The sequence below is a fragment of the Octopus sinensis genome, linkage group LG2, assembly GCF_006345805.1.
Source record: "Octopus sinensis linkage group LG2, ASM634580v1, whole genome shotgun sequence".
Classification (NCBI taxonomy): Eukaryota; Metazoa; Mollusca; class Cephalopoda; order Octopoda; family Octopodidae; genus Octopus; species Octopus sinensis.
Window position 1 is genome coordinate 120,924,727 of NC_042998.1, and position 20,078 is coordinate 120,944,804.

The following is a 20,078-nucleotide window of genomic DNA, read 5'->3' on the forward strand; positions in this document are numbered from 1 at the left end:
ATTTTTCATACTTGATTCTTCACACCACAAGATTTTTTTCACCCATGTGTTTTGTTTTAATTTTTCTGTGTGTTTGTATATTACAAATTTTTCTGCGCTTCTCTGTGTTAGTATTTTTACATATTTTTCATTTCATATATTTTTGACTCAGATAGCTGGATTTATGATTTCACTAGGTTAATTTTATTCATAAAAATTTTAATTGGGAGTATTTCTCAAACCATTAGCTTCACATTTCAACAGCTTAACTGAAATTTAGCCTACGTAACAAGAACTGAGAGGGATATTGTGGAACAGAGAAACTGTGGGTGATACAGATAATTTGACATTATTTTTGAATTCTGCATGCAGAAACATACAAGGTACAGGTATTCTTTTCCTTGAGACAAATTCTTTGTTGACTAGTGTTATTCTTATTGTAGTTTACAAATCCAAGCATGAAAACGTTACTCAACTTTGGAGTTTAGGAGACAGACACCACCTTCACATAAACACACATGAATGCATAAATGTACATATAAACTTATAAATGAATACATGCATCTACATGCACTTATATATTAATGATGTACACAGATATATGACAAGTATACGTAATACTGAAATAGGCATAAAGTAAACACCTGCAGACATATATTAATATAACAAATTTTTAATAAAAATATACAAATCACTGAAGAGACAAAAGAAACAGTAAGATGATACATGTTGATTTTATTAGGTATTTCTGTTTATTTAAAAACCTACAATGAACAGGTCATGTCACAAACGCTAAACTATAAATTTCACAAGGTTGACACTCCTCTGCTAAATGCAAAAAATTTCTATCTCACTATTGGCTAAAAATACAGAGTTTTCCGAATCTTTAAACCTCTAACTTTTCCTCCAACTTCTTTCTCCACAACATCATACCATCATAGCAATGAGACTGGAAGACTACATTATTATAGCTGATTTTCAGATTTTTTACTTCCTTTTAAAAAATGCATATTTTGCGAATGAAAAAATACTACATCTCTTCTTAATCATTTGGCTATTATGCCTCCATGCATACACATCCACAGACACATATATGTATGTATATATGTGTGTGTGTGTATATATATATATATATACTGGAAGTGTGCTGTGCGCGAGAAGACCCGGCAGGACAAGTGAGTCCACAACCCGTGGCCTTCTACATGGGATGGAGCCAGCCTACGTATGCATACCTTCCCTTCTTGGGACACAAAACTCTACTTGTGAAGACGTGTTGAGGCAAGTGAGGATCAGAATCGAAATCGATCAATGGAAATTGCGGATGTGCTACCAGTGCCGGTGGCATGTCGAAACTCTGCTTGTGAAGACCCATTGAGGCAAGTGAGGATCAGAATCGAAATCGATCAATGGAAATTGCAGATGTGTTACCAGTGCCGGTGGCATGTAAGAGAACTTTCCGTTTCGCGACCGTTGCCAGCACCGCCCCGTTTCGTGTCCGTTGTCAGCCTCGCCTGGCCCTCGTGCCGGTGGCACATAAAAAGCACCATCCGTTCGTGGCCGTTTGCCAGCTCTGTCTGGCACCAGTGCGGGTGGCACGTAAAAAGCACCCACTACACTCACGGAGTGGTTGGCGTTAGGAAGGGCATCCAGCCGTAGAAACACTGCCAGATTTGACTGGGCCTGATGAAGCCTTCTGGCTTCACAGACCCTAGTAGAACCGTCCAACCCATGCTAGCATGGAAAACGGACGCTAAATGATGATGATGATGATGATATATATATATATAGCAAGTTTCTTACTGCACAACCACACCTGCACCTCTGTGTGTGTGCAAGCTTGACTGTCATCACCATCATCATCATCATTTAACACTCGTTGTCCATGCTGGCATGGGTTAGGCTGCTGTGGTAAGAAACTTGCTTCTTAACCTCATGGTTCTGAGTTCAGTCCCTCTGCATGACACCTTGGGCAAGTGTGTTTTACAATAGCTTTGGATCAACCAAAGCCTTCTGAATGGATTTGGCAGACAGAAACTGAAAGAAGCTTGTTGTATATATGTGTATGTGCTTTTGTGTCTGTGTTTGTCCCCCCACCACTGCTTGACAACTGGTGTCAGTGTGTATATGCCCTTATAACTTAGCAGTTCAGCAAAAAAGACTGATAGAAAAAGTACTGGGGTTGCTCTTTTACTCATGTGAATGCAACTATGCTGGAGCACTGCCTTTAATCAAACGAATCTACCCCAAGACTTATTCTTTGTAAGCCTAGTACTTATTCTATTTGTCACTTTTGCCAAACCGCTAAGCTACGGGGACATAAGCACACCAATATCAGTTGTCAAGCGATGGTAGGGTTGACAAACACAGACACACAAACATATATATATATATACATTTATATACATACAACGGGCTTCTTTCAGTTTCTGTCTACTGAATCCACTGACAAGGCTTTGGTCGGCCCAAGGCTATAGTAGAAGACACTTGCCCAAGGTGCCATGCAGTGGAACTGAACCCAGAACCATATGGTTGGGAAGCAAGCTTCTTACCACACAGCCACACCAAGATTCATTCGACTAAAAATTTTCAACATGGACGCAGTTTAAAGACTGAAACAAGTAAAAGTTAAAGTGTGTGTGTGCATTTTATCAGCCTCTAAGCCTCATAAACTCAACATCTTTATTTACGTAGAAAGATATCTTTTTAGATAGATCACTGTTGCTGTTACATTCATTCCAGAATCAATAGAGTAAGTAGTAGACAATATAATTAACTACACCTCTTCCATTAAATATGTGACCTTGTGTCTGTGTTACTATTTCCATAGAAAGATATCTCCTGGAGCAATCACGCCACCTTTGTGGTTGATAAACATGTTATTTTACTACTTACAAAGGAAAATAACTCCTCCAACAAGGCAGTCTCTACAATTTTAAAGTGAAAGTCTTCCTTCCTGTGGAATTAAAACTGATGCTTTTTGTGTTGCCTCTTTTAAATTTTATGTATTTTGTATAATATAGCAATTAGTGAACAGTGATATGATTGGTTATTGATTTCTAATCAGCCATTTATTGCTTAAACTGCATTTCTGGTGTTGAGAGTGATAAAGATTGTGTCTCTAACTCATATGAAGCAAATACTACACAGGGTCTTTCTATTTTAAAAGCAAGGGAAATCATGTAATGAAGGAAAGATATATGAATCAATTGAAGCTTTGAAGGATATTGGGTGGAATGTTTAAGTTCTGGCTTTTGTGTGTGATTTTTATGTATTTCAACATGCCATCTTATGCCAATCAATAAAATATACAATAATTATTGATTATTAACTACTGAAACAATTGTAATGAAATAATTGAAATACCAACAATTTGCTTTCTGGTTATTCTTTTAAACTATACATGACTTTTCCTCCTCTGCAATAACTCTAACCTGTACCGATGCTCAACCAACTGCAGAAGTTTAACATAGCTCTGATTTTGACTCTCAAAATTACATCCAGAATCATACTAATATCTTAGGAGTGAAATTTAGGATTTCTTGGTTTTCTGTGAATCAATGTTGATAAAACTTTTCCCAGCTGGTTTGTACACTATGGCAACACCATTGTTAGGTTTTCATTATTCTGTGTAACGTCCTTTCTTTTTTATTTCAGATTCTTCATCTTTGTGGTGAACCATATTAATAGCTTTTGAATGAAAATAGCCGTCTAGACATTCTTTTTTTAAGAAAATGAAGGGTAATGATACATGTTAAGCATACATTGAGTATATATTTGACAGAAAACCATAATAATAATATAACATTTATTGACGTAATGAATTATTTAGCCACATGAGCACCATTTTGATGGATAACTTCAAAAACCCTATTAGTCATGGAATCTGTCAATTTCTGAGTAGTGAAAGGGTGATGGTGGTCCATCATTAAACAAGATATTTATGCTGATAGATGCCAATTTATGCCGAAAGATGTCTTATGGGCAGCCATGAAAGCTGCAGTAGAGGCAGTCCAACCTGCTATTATTCCATAAGACCCTAGGAATGTTTGGGTTGTCCAAGCAGAGTAGGAGGGAATGTTGCCATGCATGAATATGAGATTCTGTAGAAGTGACAGCAGTATATCATCTAGCCAGGGATCTAAGACCTCTTTCAGGAGATTGCAGTAGGCGGCTGAGGTCATTTTAATCTCTTCAGGCACCCTGACTAGGCCAACAAGTCTGTCCCCAATGATACCAGCCCACAACATGACTCCTCCATCTTGTTGGTGATGCTCATCTCCAAAATAGACCTAACCATTTGCCCAACCATCAGGTTCACAAGCCTCAAACTCCTGTGAGGAAGCAGTTCCAGGGGTTCTTGCATGGAAGTGACGGTCACGAGGATAGGATTTCTGGTGGTTTTCAGTGCATGTGGAAGTCCAGAAGCAGTAAAAATGGCTTTGCTTGTTTGTCCAAGCTTCCCATGTAACTTGCGGCTAATATTGCTTAAATCCCTGGCTGTCACAGTCTTGGAGGTCCCACAATTGGATCGTTTCTTCCTTGGTGCTCATGTGGCTAAATAATTCATTATGTCAATAAATGTTATAATCTTATGGTTTTCTGTTAAATATATACGTACTGTATGTATCATTACCCTTCATTTCATAATAGAGTATAGGATGTATTTGTATTTTTGAGATGATGTATGTGGTTGGCAAGTGTTGTAGATTTACTATGTTTATTGTATCTAAAAGAATGTAGGTGAGCAGCATATCATTGCTTAAAATTTTTGGTTGATCCTATGTATATGGCTGTAGAGTTGTGTAATAGATTAAGGACAGTGCATTTGTAAATTACATTATATCTTCTGCAATGGGTTTGTAACGGGCAGATGGTTCCAGGACGGCAGTTACAATTAGGTGAATTTTGGGAGTTGTGTTCAGGAATGGAGGAGGTAATATTGTCAGAGGAGAGGTTAGAGAATTGGGTAGAAAAGTCTGTGCTGGAGCTGTATGTGTGTTGCGCATTCATATGACTAGAGTTGTAATTATGTGAGTTTTGATAGTAAAGAGAAAGCATGTCTTTTATCCGAATTTTATTATTATGCACTCAGCAATTTTTTTTAAAATGTTGTTTGTATATGTACGTCAGGACCTAGACATGTTTTTATGTGGATGTTTGTATTGTTGGTATACATATGTATTCGTATGTATACGTCTATGGATATGTGCAAGCAAGCATATATGTTTATACTTGTGCACATATATACATGGATGTATATGTATGCATGTATTCACTTAGATTTGTGTGGATGTGTATTTAAGTACATATTTCCATATATTTATATATGTGATTTTATATGTGTATTTATGCCAATATACACTTTTGTATACACATGTATATGTAATTTATTTTGTGCATGTTCGTTACACATACCCAGCCACCTATCTTTCTTTCTTCCTCAAGTTAAGATCATGTAATTAGCAAAATCGTTTTTTGTTTTTCATTAATTATTTATATAGAGATTATTTCTCATAAAAGATTATTATCAAAAAGAGATTTTCAATGGAGCTTTCTTTTTATTTTTATAACTCCCAACCTCCACTGCTGGGTGTTTCTTTTTTTCTTCCATATATTTTTGTTAATGGAGAAATCCTACAATGGAGCCTCTGGGTGGTTGCTCAGCCTGCAAAAAAATAGTAGTCAAATCTCCCTCAAATCACAACCCTAAAGACAACAAGAACACTTTTGATAATAGGTTTGCTCTGTCACAGTTAACCATAAGTCTACTTTGGAGAACACCTAAGAGACAGCTGGATGCCTATAAGAGCATCTTTATGTGGTTGCTTGACCGGCTAGAAATAGCATTCAAATCTTTCTCAAATAGTGTTGTCCAAGAAACTGTATCTGGAAACAAGATTGGACAGTCGCTACTGAAATGTTTAATCCATCAGGCAGCACCTTAAACAGCAATAACAAGACTGATAATGAAAAAGTTTGTTTTTTTCTAGGTTGGGTGTATATATATGACTCTTGGCTGATTTTCCTGTTGCTGATCAAACTGAATTTCTCTATTAAGTTTTCAATCATGTGGTCTTTTGATTTTTTTTTACACAAGACTTCAGTAAGTTTTGAAAACACTACCCCCACTCAACTGAGGGGTTTTTGTCTTGTGAGTACTTGGTGACCTCACTAGTGCAAGTGCCACAAAAAAAGTACCCAGTGCACTCTGTGGGGAGGTTGACATTAGGAAGGGCATTCAGCTGTAGAAAGCATGCCAAAGCAGATATTGGGGCTTGGCACAGCCCTGTACCTTGTCAATTCATGTTGAACCATCCAACTCATGCCAACATGGGAAAAGGGTTGTTAAATGAAAATGATAAGATTATACTGTTATATATAATTATAAGAACTAATGGTATATGAAATTAAAGTCATAGTGGATTGGTAGAATTATTAGAGCATCAGAAAAAATTATTTACGGTATTTATTTTGATCATTTATCTTTTGAGTTCAAATCTTGCCAAGATCAAGTTTGTCTTTCATTCTCTTGAGGTTTATAAAATAAGTACCAATTAATGAACCCCTTCCACTAAAATTGCTGGTCTTGTGCCAAAATTTGAAATTACTGGCCTTGTACTAAATGTTGTTGTTGTTGCTATTGTTATTAATGCTATTGTTGTTGTTATTTCTGGAATTTTCCACATTGATAAATATTCATTGAGTTAGCGATTTAATCAGCCACTGTGTTTATTGACTTCACCTTCTTAAGAATCAGCCATCTTTCTTCTATCTGCGAGAAAAATATACACAGATCTAGAGAGACTCACACACGTTACATTGAATGAAGTTGAGTGTAATTGCATTAGGGAGCTTCTCTCTTTATAATCTTTCTTCATGGAATGGTTTGTTTCTTTTCTGAAATCTTTTCCATCAGTAAATTCCCAAGTAACCTGCTAGCTCTCCCAAATAGCAATTAATGTAGCTCTGACAGGCAACTAGTTATCATCAGCCTATTACTCTACACTTAACTGAGTAATCTTTACAAAGATAACATTATGCTGGTACACCCATCACATAGTATTTTGGGATAACGGAACCTATACTTATGTGTGTTTGTTTGTGTGTGTGTGTGTGTGTGCGTGCGTGTGTGTGTGTGTCTTGGTTTTAACAAACAGGAATTAAGATACTCAATATCATAGTAGAGTATAATGCTTTATATTCAGCCTGTTCCTATTTGAGAAACTGAAAACACATCAGCAAAACACTGGAGTAATATGTCACTAGATCAGCTTAAATAAACTATATGTGTTTGTGTGTGTATGTATATTTATGAATATGTGTATATATATATATATATATATATATATATATAATATATATATATATGAATGTGTGTGTATTTGTATGTATGTATACATAGGAATCTAGGCATTACTATATGGTTAAGAAACTTGTTCCACAACCATGTGGCTTGGAGTTTAGTCCCACTGTGTGGCACCTTGAGCAAGTGTCTTCTACTATAGTCCCAGACTGACCAAAGCCTTGTGGGTAAATTTGATAGACAGTTTTTCTCTATCAAATTTGTATATGTATGTGTCTATGTGTATATTTGTCCCTTGTTGTCATGATATCATGTGGTGGTTTTAAACATGAGCATCACCATAATATAAGCAATGTCGTTCATTTATAGTTTTCCATTGAAAATTATGCTTGTAGATGAGGAAATGGTATCTTGTTTTGAAACAAGTGAGGATTAGTGACAAGAAGGGTATCCAACCAAAGAAAATCTGCCCCAATATATTCTATCTGACTCAAGCAAAGTTGAAAAAGTAGATGTTAGGAAAACACCAGAGGAAAAATATTTATATACTTTAGAAAATTCCTCACAAAAAGAAGACTAATTATGGAAACCGTACTCATATTCCAATACAATACCAAAATTTAATACATGGCTATTAACATAAAAAATTAAAATCCTATTGGTCCATAGTCGACTGTGACTAACAAATCAATGCATGATTGATTATGCATGATGTTAGTGGTCAAAAAACTTTTGGTTGGAAAGTCTACCCAAATTCAGAATACAGACAAATGCCAAATATATTCAATTCAATTCTTGAAAATGAGACCGTGAAGGTCTAGAAATGCAGGATGTGGATTTAGGAACTCTATTGTTTCAAGTTATCTGTAAAAAAAACTAATGAGAAAACATGATAAACCTAAAATATAAAAAAAATAAAACTTGAACATTGTTATGCATTTAATGAACCATGCATAATGTGACCTGCTGCTGGTACCATGTAAACCAGTTTTACGTATCATATGGGTGGGTTGTCAGCAACTAAAATGGCTTCCCCATTTGAATAGCTTTCTTGTGAGGAGAGTGTCTGGACACTCAGCAGGACTAAAAAAAAGACCTGATGAAGGGTGGAGTAGCTCCTTGTGAGCCAACAGCTATCCCGTTGGAGACAGTAATAGCAAACCACCCCCATATCTCTGCCAAGAAAATACTGAGTCAGTCAGAACAAAGTAATACTATGGCTTCATCCGATGGGAGAACTTGCACTTAATCAGGAAGACGGTCATTGTAGTGTCATCAACATGCTGTAAAAACATACGATAAATGGCAATGACAATAAATATATGTATATGTGGGTGGGTAGGGGTGTGTGCATGTGTGTATATGTATAAATATATGTACATGTATGTGTGTGACAGTTGGTGACATGAGGGGTATCTAACCATAGAAAATCTGCCTCAATAAACTCCTTCGAACCTATGCAAGCATGGAGAAGTGGATGTTAAAATGATGATCGTGAAGGCTGCTCCCCCTGGTAAAGAAGATTGACCTGCAAGAATCCTGTGCTAGTATCACATAAAAAACACTTGTGCCAGTGCCACGTAAAAGCGCTTGTGCAGAGCCATGTAAAAGCACCCAGCACACTCTGCAAAGTGATTGGTGTTAGGAAGGGCATCCAGCCGTAGAAAAAAAGCCAAATCAGACTGCTATCTTATGCAGCTCCCAGCTTGCCAACTCATGTCAAACTGTCCAACCCATGCCAGCATGGAAAACACATTGAGCGATGATGATGATATATTTATTTATATGTAAATATGTACAGATGTGTGTGTATGTATTACTCACTACTATATTGAATTACATACGAAAATGTTACAACCACTTCCACGACTAAAATATATTTTATTTCTGTCTAACTACATTGTCCCACCCTCTTTTTTCTACTTCTGTTAAAACCTTCTTTTTGATTCTGACCAAGATGTGTCTGGTCAGTATCAGAGTGATAACGTGTCTTTATTCTTCATAGCATATTTAATTCAATAAGGCCATTGATTATCTCTGGCATAACCTCAGCTATTTCACTAACTATAGTACTGTAGTACCTGTTGCAAGTAGCAGATAAATTTCTTTTATCTCACACTCTACTGTCTTGAATAACAGGATGCACTAGATAATTAGCCTTAGAAATACTGTCTGAAAATTTATCAGATGGTCATGGCTGGAATGTCTTTGATCATAGATCTATTCAATTAGGACTAACTTAGGTTTAAGAAAAAAAATCAGTTACTAATTACAGCATTGCTAGGCACAGTTGTAATTAAGTTTTTTTTATTTTTTCATGGTTGTATTTATAACAAAATACATTGTCTGCAAATTTTAATTAAAAGAAAGCAAGAATCTGGTGGAATTTAGGAAAATAACTAATATTGTCGTAAGTAATATGGTGTGTTTGGAATATAACTTAGAAAAAGTCTCTTGTAAAATCATGTTGGGAGGTTTTAATTTAAGTATGAATAACTTCAAAACGCTAGGCTTTGTTGTACAGGAATAAGGGTGGTTAAGGGTGGATTGATATCAAAAGGGTTAAAACTCAGCAAACCATTCCTAATTTCTTTATTTTATATAACTGATAGTGTCTGTGTTTCAGCAACTGCTTCTTCTATCATTGTTTAAATGACCTTAAATGTTCTGCAAATGACAAGACAATTAGTATTATGTGGTCAAAACAGCCTACAGCATCATTGAGCTAAATATATCCAGTTTACTGTCTGCTCACTTTATAAACATTTTGAATTATCTTTGAGAACAAGGCTATTTTAATTCACACATGGTGCAGGAGGGAGATGTCCATGTAATACAACAGATACCTTGCAACAGTAAATAATTAAAAGCTATAGTTTATAGTTTATTGCCCTTCTTTTGGCTTCCTCCTCAAAATAGATTTACACTAATGCCATTTCAATTTTGTATTTTCACTTAATACAAACACATGGTTTCACATTTGATGAGGCTGTTAGGGTTGTTGTTGTTGTTGTTGTTGTTAAGGTGTTGATTGCCAGTATGCAAGATGGAAGAAGAACAGTGATCAAAGTTATAAAGAAATATTTATTTACTGTTACTTTGTATAATGCCATGCCTGGACAGGTGGGTGTGTGTATCATATAAAAACAATAGTTATCTTTTCTTGTATGTTGTTGCTGTTTATGTTTGGTCAACTGCTAGCTGCCCAACTAGGAATTAAAGGTAGAGAGAGTGAATGTTAAGTGTAGGAAGTTGATAAAAATGATACCTTTATGGCACCTGACATTTAAACAGCAGTGGGGTTGTGATAAGACATCGTATCATAGTTGACATTCTCACTGTAAGCCTTCTCTCATTTGAATTATCTCACTAACTGAATTCTGTCTGCAGTTGCCTCTACCTCATCTCCTTTTTGCCAACTAACTTTTTCTTAGGTATTTTAGTATTTATAATTATCCAAACTAGTTAGAAGGAGAGACATATTGTTGAGAACAATGAATTTCGTTGGGGGTCTGTTATCTCTAGTCTAGCTTTTGGTGGCCTAGAAGGGTCAAGTGCCAAAGACATCATTCTGCTTAGTGAAGGCATCTGGCAAATGTAACTGCTGTCACTCACAGAAAAACTATTGGTTTACTGTGATAAAGGTGCTGTTGAACTGTTGAGTGAAATTTGGTGATCAAAGATCGAATCCACACTATGCCTGCATGAAGCCACTACAAGGCTATCTACTAAGTCAGTTACACTGTGAGTAAAAGAATAAAAAAATCCAGAGATCATAAATTGTATTTTTCCTGTATGACATGATAGCTACTTCTTTCCTATGATAACATAGGATTGGGTTGGAGTCAATAATAATTGAAAATAATTTCTATGTTAACAACTGCTTTATATCTAATGTCTCCCATCTAGCATTAGTGGGAAGAGTGGAGCTCTAGATTTGCTTGTCATTGTTATTCTTTTATTCATTTCAGTCATTAGGCAGTTGACATGCTGGAACACTGCCTTCAAAGTTTTAATGAACCATATCAATCTGGTACTTATTTCAATAAGCTCTGCTTATCAAACCTGTAAGTTCTGTTTTGACATTAAGGGACATAACACTGATTTACAGAGACACGCATATGTACACACTCATGCACACATGCTCACACACACATTCTTTTATTTGTTTCAGTCATTTGGCTTCGGCCATGCTGGAGCACCGCCTTTAGTCAAGCAAATCGACCCCAGGACTTATTCTTTGTAAGCCTAGTACTTATTCTATCAGTCTCTCATGCCGAACTGCTAAGTGACGGGGACATAAACACACCAGCATCAGTTGTCAAGCGATTTTGGGGGAGACAAACATATACACACACACACACACAAGACGGGCTTCTTTCAGTTTCCGTCTACAAAATCCACTACAAGGCTTTGGTCGGCCCGAGGCTATAGTAGAAGACACTTGCCCAAGGTGCCATGCAGTGGGACTGAACCTAGAACCATGTAAGCAAGCTACATGTAAGCAGCCACTCCTGCACCTAAAAATATGGAATGTTTCACGAATTTGCATGTCATCTTTTTTCACAGGAGCCATGCTAATCTTCTCTGTATCATTCCAATTTTAGTATATGTACTGCCAAAGCAAGTACATATACACATTTTAAGACCTAGGGAACTCACTTGGTGAATGGAACTCTGTTTAATCTATCAGTGTCTCTTTATCAGAAACAAAGATTTGATAACACCAATGGAACAATATTTGCAGCAAATTCTTGTTTGACTTGTTATTGTTTCAGGTTGCCAGTATCCCCATGGTTATTTGTGTTATGACTCATTTTCTTCATTATCATTCACGAGCACTCAGATGATTCTCAAATCACAATTTCCTTCAGACTCAGAGCTGCTGTATGAGAGCCATCCTGATCTTATAGTAAAGTACAAATTCACAGCAGAGCTTATGACAGCTCAGCTTGTTACCTCCAAATGGGAAAAATTTCCAAGCTATGCTGAGCTCTGTATGATCATCAAGCAAGCTCTAAAGCTAGCAACCCTAGTCTCCTTGAATATTCATCACTACCATCATTGGTGTTTTCCAGATAAAATATTGTTGATTGTACCATTTCTACATCATCAATACTGAAGAAAGCAGGAAAACAATAGCATTAACAAATATAGCAACTTCAATGACAATTATCTTTTTCAACCTGTTGTAGCATTAAGTCAACCAGCATTAATGGCTTCTCAACCTAAAACTTTATTTTTGAACTTGGGGCTAAAATAACCAAGACAACAGGAGATTAATTGACCAAACAATTTAAAAGTGCAGATAACAGCCATTGTGCCTTTATAAATTGTTGAGCTATGATCACTCAATTCCACTAATTGTTTCCATGGTAATCAGGAGATATACTAAAAGTACTTTAGTGTTTATATATATATATATATATATATATATATATATATGCATGTATGTGTATACTTTTAATAAATAGTGGATGTACTATAAACACTTTACAATGTTTATATTTATATATATAAATGCTGAAAATGCACAGAAAATAGACTCCATCAACTGCCAGAGGGGAAAGCTAGAGGTAGTAGATAACTTCCATTATCTAGGTGGCCAAATTAGTAGTGGAGGTGGATGCTCCGAGAGCATAGCTGTGAGAATAAGATTAGGATGTACAAAGTTCAGAGAGCTCCTACTCCTGTTGGCAACAAAGGTCCTCTCTCTCTGAGTGAAAAGCAAATTGTTTGATGCCTGTGTGCAAACAGCCATGCTGCATGGCAGTGAAACATGGGCTATGAAAGCCAAGGACATGCATAGGTTTGTTGAACATACATACTGACATTGCACATCCAGTAAAGCATACTGGCTTCATTTCTTTCAGAGAGTAAGCATCTTGAAAGAAAAGTTAGGCATAAGAGGAACCAGATGTGGTGTGCGAGAGAGACGACTGAACTGGTATGGTCATATAATGTGAATGGAGAAGGACAGCTGTGTAAAGAATTGCCAATGTCTAACTATGGAGAGAACTTGTGGTAGAGTTAGATCCAAGAAGACATGGGACAAGGTGGTGAAGCTTGGACTTTGAGCCTCACAGAGGCAATGGCTGGTGACTGAGACCTTTTAGCAATGTGTTGTGCTTGAGAGGACCCATCAAGCCAAGTGCACCCCTGCTGGTGGCACATAAAGAACATCTTATGAACGTTGGTCCTGACAGAAGCAAAGTGGGTGAATTCCTTTCGAGCATTAGGCCTCACAGAGGCAATGACCAAAACCTTTGGCATTATGTTGTGCTTGAGAAGAAGACCCATCAAACCAAGCAAAATTACAGTTGAGGCAGATACCAGTGTCATGCAAATTGGCACCTATGCCAGTGGCACATAAATGCACCCTGATGTCACATAAATGACACGTAAAAGCACCCATTACACTCTTGGAGTGGTTAGCATTAGGAAGGGCGTCCAGCTGTAGAAAACCATGCCAGCATGGACAATGGATGTTTAATGATGAGATATATATATATATATATGTGTGTGTGTGTGTGTGTGTGTGTGAAAGTATTGTAGTTCGCTTGAAGCATTGTGTATTGTTTGTAAAAAATAATGTATTTTGAATGGCACAACAATGCACTATGATAACAACACTGGACTATAATAACTGTTGTAATTTAATTATCCATAGTCTGATATAATATTTCGGAATATAAAAATTTCTTCTTCAGATATCTTTAGGAATTGATCGAATCACTGCTATAATCGATTTTCCAACGGTTTTTCCGGAATTCCAGAAGGAGCCTTATGAGACCAGTGCTGAGACACTTCGGGGGGAAAAAAAAGGGAAGGAATTATAGTGCATTGTTAGGACATGTTAGATAATATACTCTGAGATAAAGTAAGACTTGGAAGACAGGCTGAGCATGGTTAGAATGTGTTTGCTTGTGGATATGTTCAATCGGGATTGGCCTAAGGGTAAACGATAATTATGATGGTGGGAAAGTATTTGTTTGAGGCATCAACAATATTGCTTTAATTTTGAAATATTTCTCCAAAATCTTTAAAGTTTGGTAAATAGTATGTCACAGCATTGTAGCTATGTCTGTAAACAGGGACAGCTTTCATCTGCTTACAGACACCACTGGTGCTTAATTCATTCCTATCACATACAAAGCGTATGGTTTCATGTAAAAAGCACTCATGCTGGTACCACATAAAAAGCACTCAATACACTTTGTAAAGTGATTGGCATTAGGAAGGGCCTCTAGCTGTAGAAACCATGCCAGAGGAGACAATGGAGCCTAGTGTGACTCCTGGCCTTACCAGCTCCTGTCAAACCATCCAACCCATGTCAGCATGGAAACCAGACATTAAATGATGATATTGTTTTTGTTGTCTTTGAACTAATGGCAATGGAACCAGTGATACCACTGGTAAATCATCAAGTGTTTTCATCAACACCATCAAAGCAGTAGTAGCTGAAACTGGTTCTACTTCATGGTTGTGGCAGAAACTTGGTCTGGCAATCTCTCATGGCAATTCTGTGTATATCAGCATGCCACAAGAATAATGAAGGCTCCAACCTCTCCTTTTCTTTTCATGTAAATAAAAAGAAAAATGCACTATAAAAAATAAAACTAATAAACAATCTTTTTTTTTTTGTGATCAAAGTCAGAAAACTCCATTTCTGTATTACTGACTACATTCTTGCTTGCTTCAGTCCAAGACCCATTCTCATGTGTTTCCTCCCCCCCTCTCTCTCCACTCCCCCCTTATATGTGTGTGAATATGTATTTTGTTCTATATTGAGTTGTATCTAGTTATTTGTCATGCATAAACACAACATAATAAAATTGTGTTTGTGCAAATTCTAACTCATTCTAGCATTAACAATTCCAAATCCAAGAATTTTTCTTAGAAATTTTTTTCTTTTTCTTCTATTAACAATATTTGGAATTTATTTCTTACAATAAACACCTTGGAGATTTATCAACAGATTTATTGATTATTATCATGTTTTATTAGTTTCCTAAATGTGTTTTGAATACCTTTCCCTTTTCCACCGCTTTGTAGCTATTATATTATTATTGTTGTTGTTGTTGTTGTTTAATCCTTGGTCAACTTTGATCCAGCAGACTTATGATCAGAGGCATTTCAGTCCTAACCATCCTGTTTTATATGTTTGTACGTATGTATATAATGTATGTATGTGTGTGTAATGTATGTATGTATGGATGGATGGATGTATGTATCAGGAACTACACTACTCATTGTGCCTCTCTGCAAAGCAGGTTCTTCATTAGCTTGGTTCAGCTTTACATTGTTTTTCTATATGTGGATCTCATAAATGCTGGAAGTTATTATTGGGTTTATGTATAGGTCCAGTCTTGTATAGCTTCAGTTTTTTTATATACCCAGTCTGCAAAAAACAGCAGTATACAGTATAAAACCTATACTATGTCTGTAAAAACATGACTGTCTACAGCTTAAAATCTATATATCAGGTCTAAAAATATAACAGTGTACAGTTGAAAATTTGCAGGCTGTCTATAAAAAAAATTCAATCACCTTTATAAAGTGTGTTAGACATTGAAAGAATATCAATGCTAATATTTGAAAGACAATACTTGAGTATTGTTAACTGATGCCATCTTTTACAATGCCATTAGCACAGACAAAAGATTTCTATTTGTAACTAGGCTTTCTTTCTACTTAGTCTTCTGAAATTGATACAATTTCAATGATTCTTCATTAATTGACATTCTTCATGCAGCCACTAGGAATCTGTCATTTTGTTTCATAACAATAACAATGGAATACATCATCACCACACAGTATCGATATGTGTTTGTGTGTGTGTATATGTGTGTGTGTGTATGATTCAGAGAATCATGTGGCTGTCACAGTAAGCTCCACATTTGGAACTGGCTATCAGTCTACATGGTAATCAATTACAATGTGGTGTAATATAATGCATCCATGTAACTGAAAATCCAGAAAACTCGAGCAATAATTGTTTTGTGAGGAGTAAATAAAGCATGAAGTCTAGAGGTGTGAGAGGTGAAAATGGATTTATTTTTCCATATGACAAATTTATCTTCACCTCTCACACTTCCTTACTTTATGATTTATATATATATATATATAATATATATATATATATATATATATATATATATTCCATTAATATTTTGCGTAGACATTGGCAGTACTAATACCTGGTGTTGAATTCAATATATGTATGCATCTGAACAAAGCATTAGTCAAGTACAGAGCAGTAATAAGAAAAGAGATGACAAAGGAATAAATGATTATCTTATGAACTTCATTAGCTTACAGTTGTTTCCACTATAAGATGTAGTAAACTCCTAGTTGAGTGCCCGGAAGCTCTGATGAAATTGTAAGGTGTTACTTAAGTTATTCTATGAATCCACTGCATCTTATAGTGGAAACAATTGTAAGCAAATGAAGTTCATAAGATAATCATTTATTCCTTTGTCATTTCTTTTCTTGTATATTGCATTATGTGAAAATGATAGAATTTCTTCCTCAAATGACAAAAACAAGAGGTAAAAAAATGCTACCAATGAAGGAAAGTCTCCAACAATGGAAGATAGTTATCTCAAGCTAATCAAAAAGCCCCACAGATCCTGGATTAGCCCAACCACCAAGGACAAGTGCCCTTTCTTAGCTATCATTTCATGACCTAAAGGCCTATTCACCTGGACCATGTATCTCCATTCTCACCACCTTTCAACAAATTTACTTTCTACACTTCCTCTCCAAGTGGAACCTGAAAAATTAAATGAGAGCTTGGTCAAAGAGGAAAGCTCTTCTGTGCTTTCACTTATTTCTACAACACAACCTCTTTTGCCATAGCCATCAGTCAGAGGAAAACTGTTTGCCATTCCCAATCAAAGGAAAGCAGCAAGTAGATCTTCACAATGGACTTCATCAATAACCTGATCCATCCTATAAGCAACAACTGTTTGACAAAAGTTTACGAATCAGCAATGCTTGGAAGCTGAACAAATAAAATGAATGTAGAACAGATTCATTATTCTGTATAAATCTTGAACAAATCTGGTTGATGTCAGTTCTATGTCTGTAGGTTTATCTTGAACTAGCAATGCCCCTTGATATCACTGGCAGTCCAGAGATTTCTGGAAATTGTCCATAATTCCTGTGCCAAAAGTTGTCTGCAAGACTAGCCAATTGATTCTTGTTGATGCTCAAAGCTTCTACAAGAATATTGTCATTCTTCCCTATCACTAGTCTTTAATAAACCATCAATTACAGTGCCTGACTTCTAGAGGGCTGTGAATACCTGACAATATTCCAGATATCTTGGTTTTCACTTACCACCAGAGCCCTTTTATACTTAAAATGAAAACAGATAAACAGGTTTTTTTTTTGTTATTATTATTGTACATATAAAAGGACTCTGATGGCTTGTATAGGCTTAGGGGCTGAAAGGCAGGGAGGTGCAAATTCAAAGGATAACACACACTTTAGCTACCTATCTTCATATAAATATACCACTGTGTTCACTATTCTATTTACCAAATATTGAATCAATATATTTCTGCTTTCAGTAAACATTCAATGGATCATTGCGTACATTGCACTGCTTACCAAACATTTAGTTTATGTATCTTCAATGAATAAATTCACACACATTATGTTCACCATTGTAACCACAAAATAAACCAACTAACATTGCAGTTCACTGTTAATCTGTTCACTGATCTGCTGAACGTCTTGCTAACCTTCCATACTTCCATTTCCCTCTGTCTACCTTGTAAAAAGGTTGCAGTGTCCTCCATATTTATCAAGGTCATTAGCACTGCTTTTCTCATCTCCTCTCTCTATATCTCTGTTTAACACATGCGTCTAATATTTTGTTTATAATTTCTAACTTATCAAGAAATCTGAGTTTTATTAATGCTACCTCACATTAAGTACATCAACTTTTTCAAAAAGTCAATTCTAAGATAAAATTAATTCTGTGTATCTCTTATTCAATATTTTGCTAACTAAATATTTTCTGTTAACTTTTATAATTGGCAAAAGTTGAGAAAATAAAGGTAAATAAATATAAAACAAAAAAATGCTGTTTTTATAATCTATTTATATTTTTCTGGCATGGTAGCTGTGTTGGTATCTCACCAAACATCTAGTACTAGAGGAATGAAGATGAAATACAAATCATTTGAATTTCTTCTACCATAACCTAGATCGCAGCAGGGATTCCAATACCCCCTACCTCATTACCTACAAACCTACTGAAACTTTATACTAATCCCAACATACTCCATCAACAATTCAATAGGAAGAGTGAAGAGAGAGTTATTGTTGTAGGCTATTGCAAAGTAATTTGAAAATAGAAAACAAAGTACATTTGTTTACATTTGTCCAGTGTATTTGATTACATACCAAACCTACAACTAAAAGTTTTGTAATTCTTCAAAGGGTATACCTTATTGTACATTTTTATTATCCAAAGTACACTGCTTAGTACCAATAATTATTAATTTATTACTATAGGAGTCAATCACCTGACAAGCATGACAGAATGTTTAATTTATCAACTATCTGCTAAGAGATTGCTAATTCAGACTTAGCCATTATTATTTAGTGCCTTTGAGTAATGTAAATTATTTATACAGAATATAGTTATTGATTATGTGTATGCCTCTGTCTACCTTCATAGAGCAAATAAGACAGAGATAGGCAGTGAGTGCAGTTGGGCTGAGCACCAAGTCATTTGGTAGGTGTTTGTAGCTGGACTATCTTCATGTTTCTTAGAAGGGTCTACTGTAGTATGGTTTGGAGCGTGAGACATCTAGTTACCAGTTACAAAAATTGGTAGGAACTTTGCTGACAGATATTTGACTATTGTGCTGAGCTGGCTCAGCAACTACATAGGTGTTCTGTCACTAGATTAAACACCATTTGTTTTATTTCTCAATCAAAACATTCCAGCCATGACATCCCATCTTACTGTACCCTATGGTACCTGTGATATCATACTGTACTCAAGTACTTTATGATATACTCCACTGTACTGTTAACAAATACACTACCATATGGTTAGCTGACTTCTATTGTAAATTATAATTTAACTATTTCATCTGATGTCAATCCTTATATTTGCCTCTTAACAGACAAGAGTACAGTATACTGCTTCTAAAATCTGGGATACTCATGTTTTGAGTGAAGCTCACAATAGATTATGAAGTTGTAAATACATTGCTGAGGTAATGGAGGAATGGTCATGGCTGAAACAGCTTTGATCAAGGTTGACCTTGAGCTAAATAAATACAAATTCTGGTTTAAAAAGTCCAATTTAGAGAGAAAAGTTTACAACTGTCTTTGTTTCCTCTTTGTTTTTGTCTAACAATAAACAACCATCTTTAACATTTTCTCTCCCTGAATGGACAGGGTAGGATATTTTTGAAGTGAGGTAAGTATGAATTGAAAAGGAGCCTCTTGGGGCAACAAGTGGGCCAAATATGTGGTCACTCGACCTGCTAGAAATAGCAGACAAATAAATCTCCCTAGAATTACCATCTAAAAAATATGGACATATTGCATAATGTAGTTCTAAGTTGCTTGTAAAAAAAGATGGAGAAGGTTATGGATGGAATATCTTTAATTACAAGTTTATTTAATCAAAGTTGAATTGGGGCTAAACAACAGCACCACCACCTTTGGTTAAGTATCATCTTATCACAAGTCAATAACATCCTAAAAGTGAAATGTATCATAAAATACAAGTTCCCTGTACAGTACAGTGAATTAGTGTACAGTA

General features: G+C 35.8%; 1 protein-coding gene and 1 non-coding gene across 2 annotated transcripts in view; one reads left to right on the forward strand and one right to left on the reverse strand.

Annotated features, from left to right (window-relative positions):
- Positions 1-20,078, forward strand: part of LOC115230258 (14 kDa phosphohistidine phosphatase) — a 75,729-nt gene that overhangs the window by 37,590 nt on the left and 18,061 nt on the right. The gene's annotated exons all lie outside the window — the stretch shown is intronic.
- On the reverse strand, positions 11,805-11,913 carry LOC115208827. Its single transcript, XR_003881273.1, has one exon. It is a non-coding gene; the product is annotated as a U6 spliceosomal RNA (small nuclear RNA).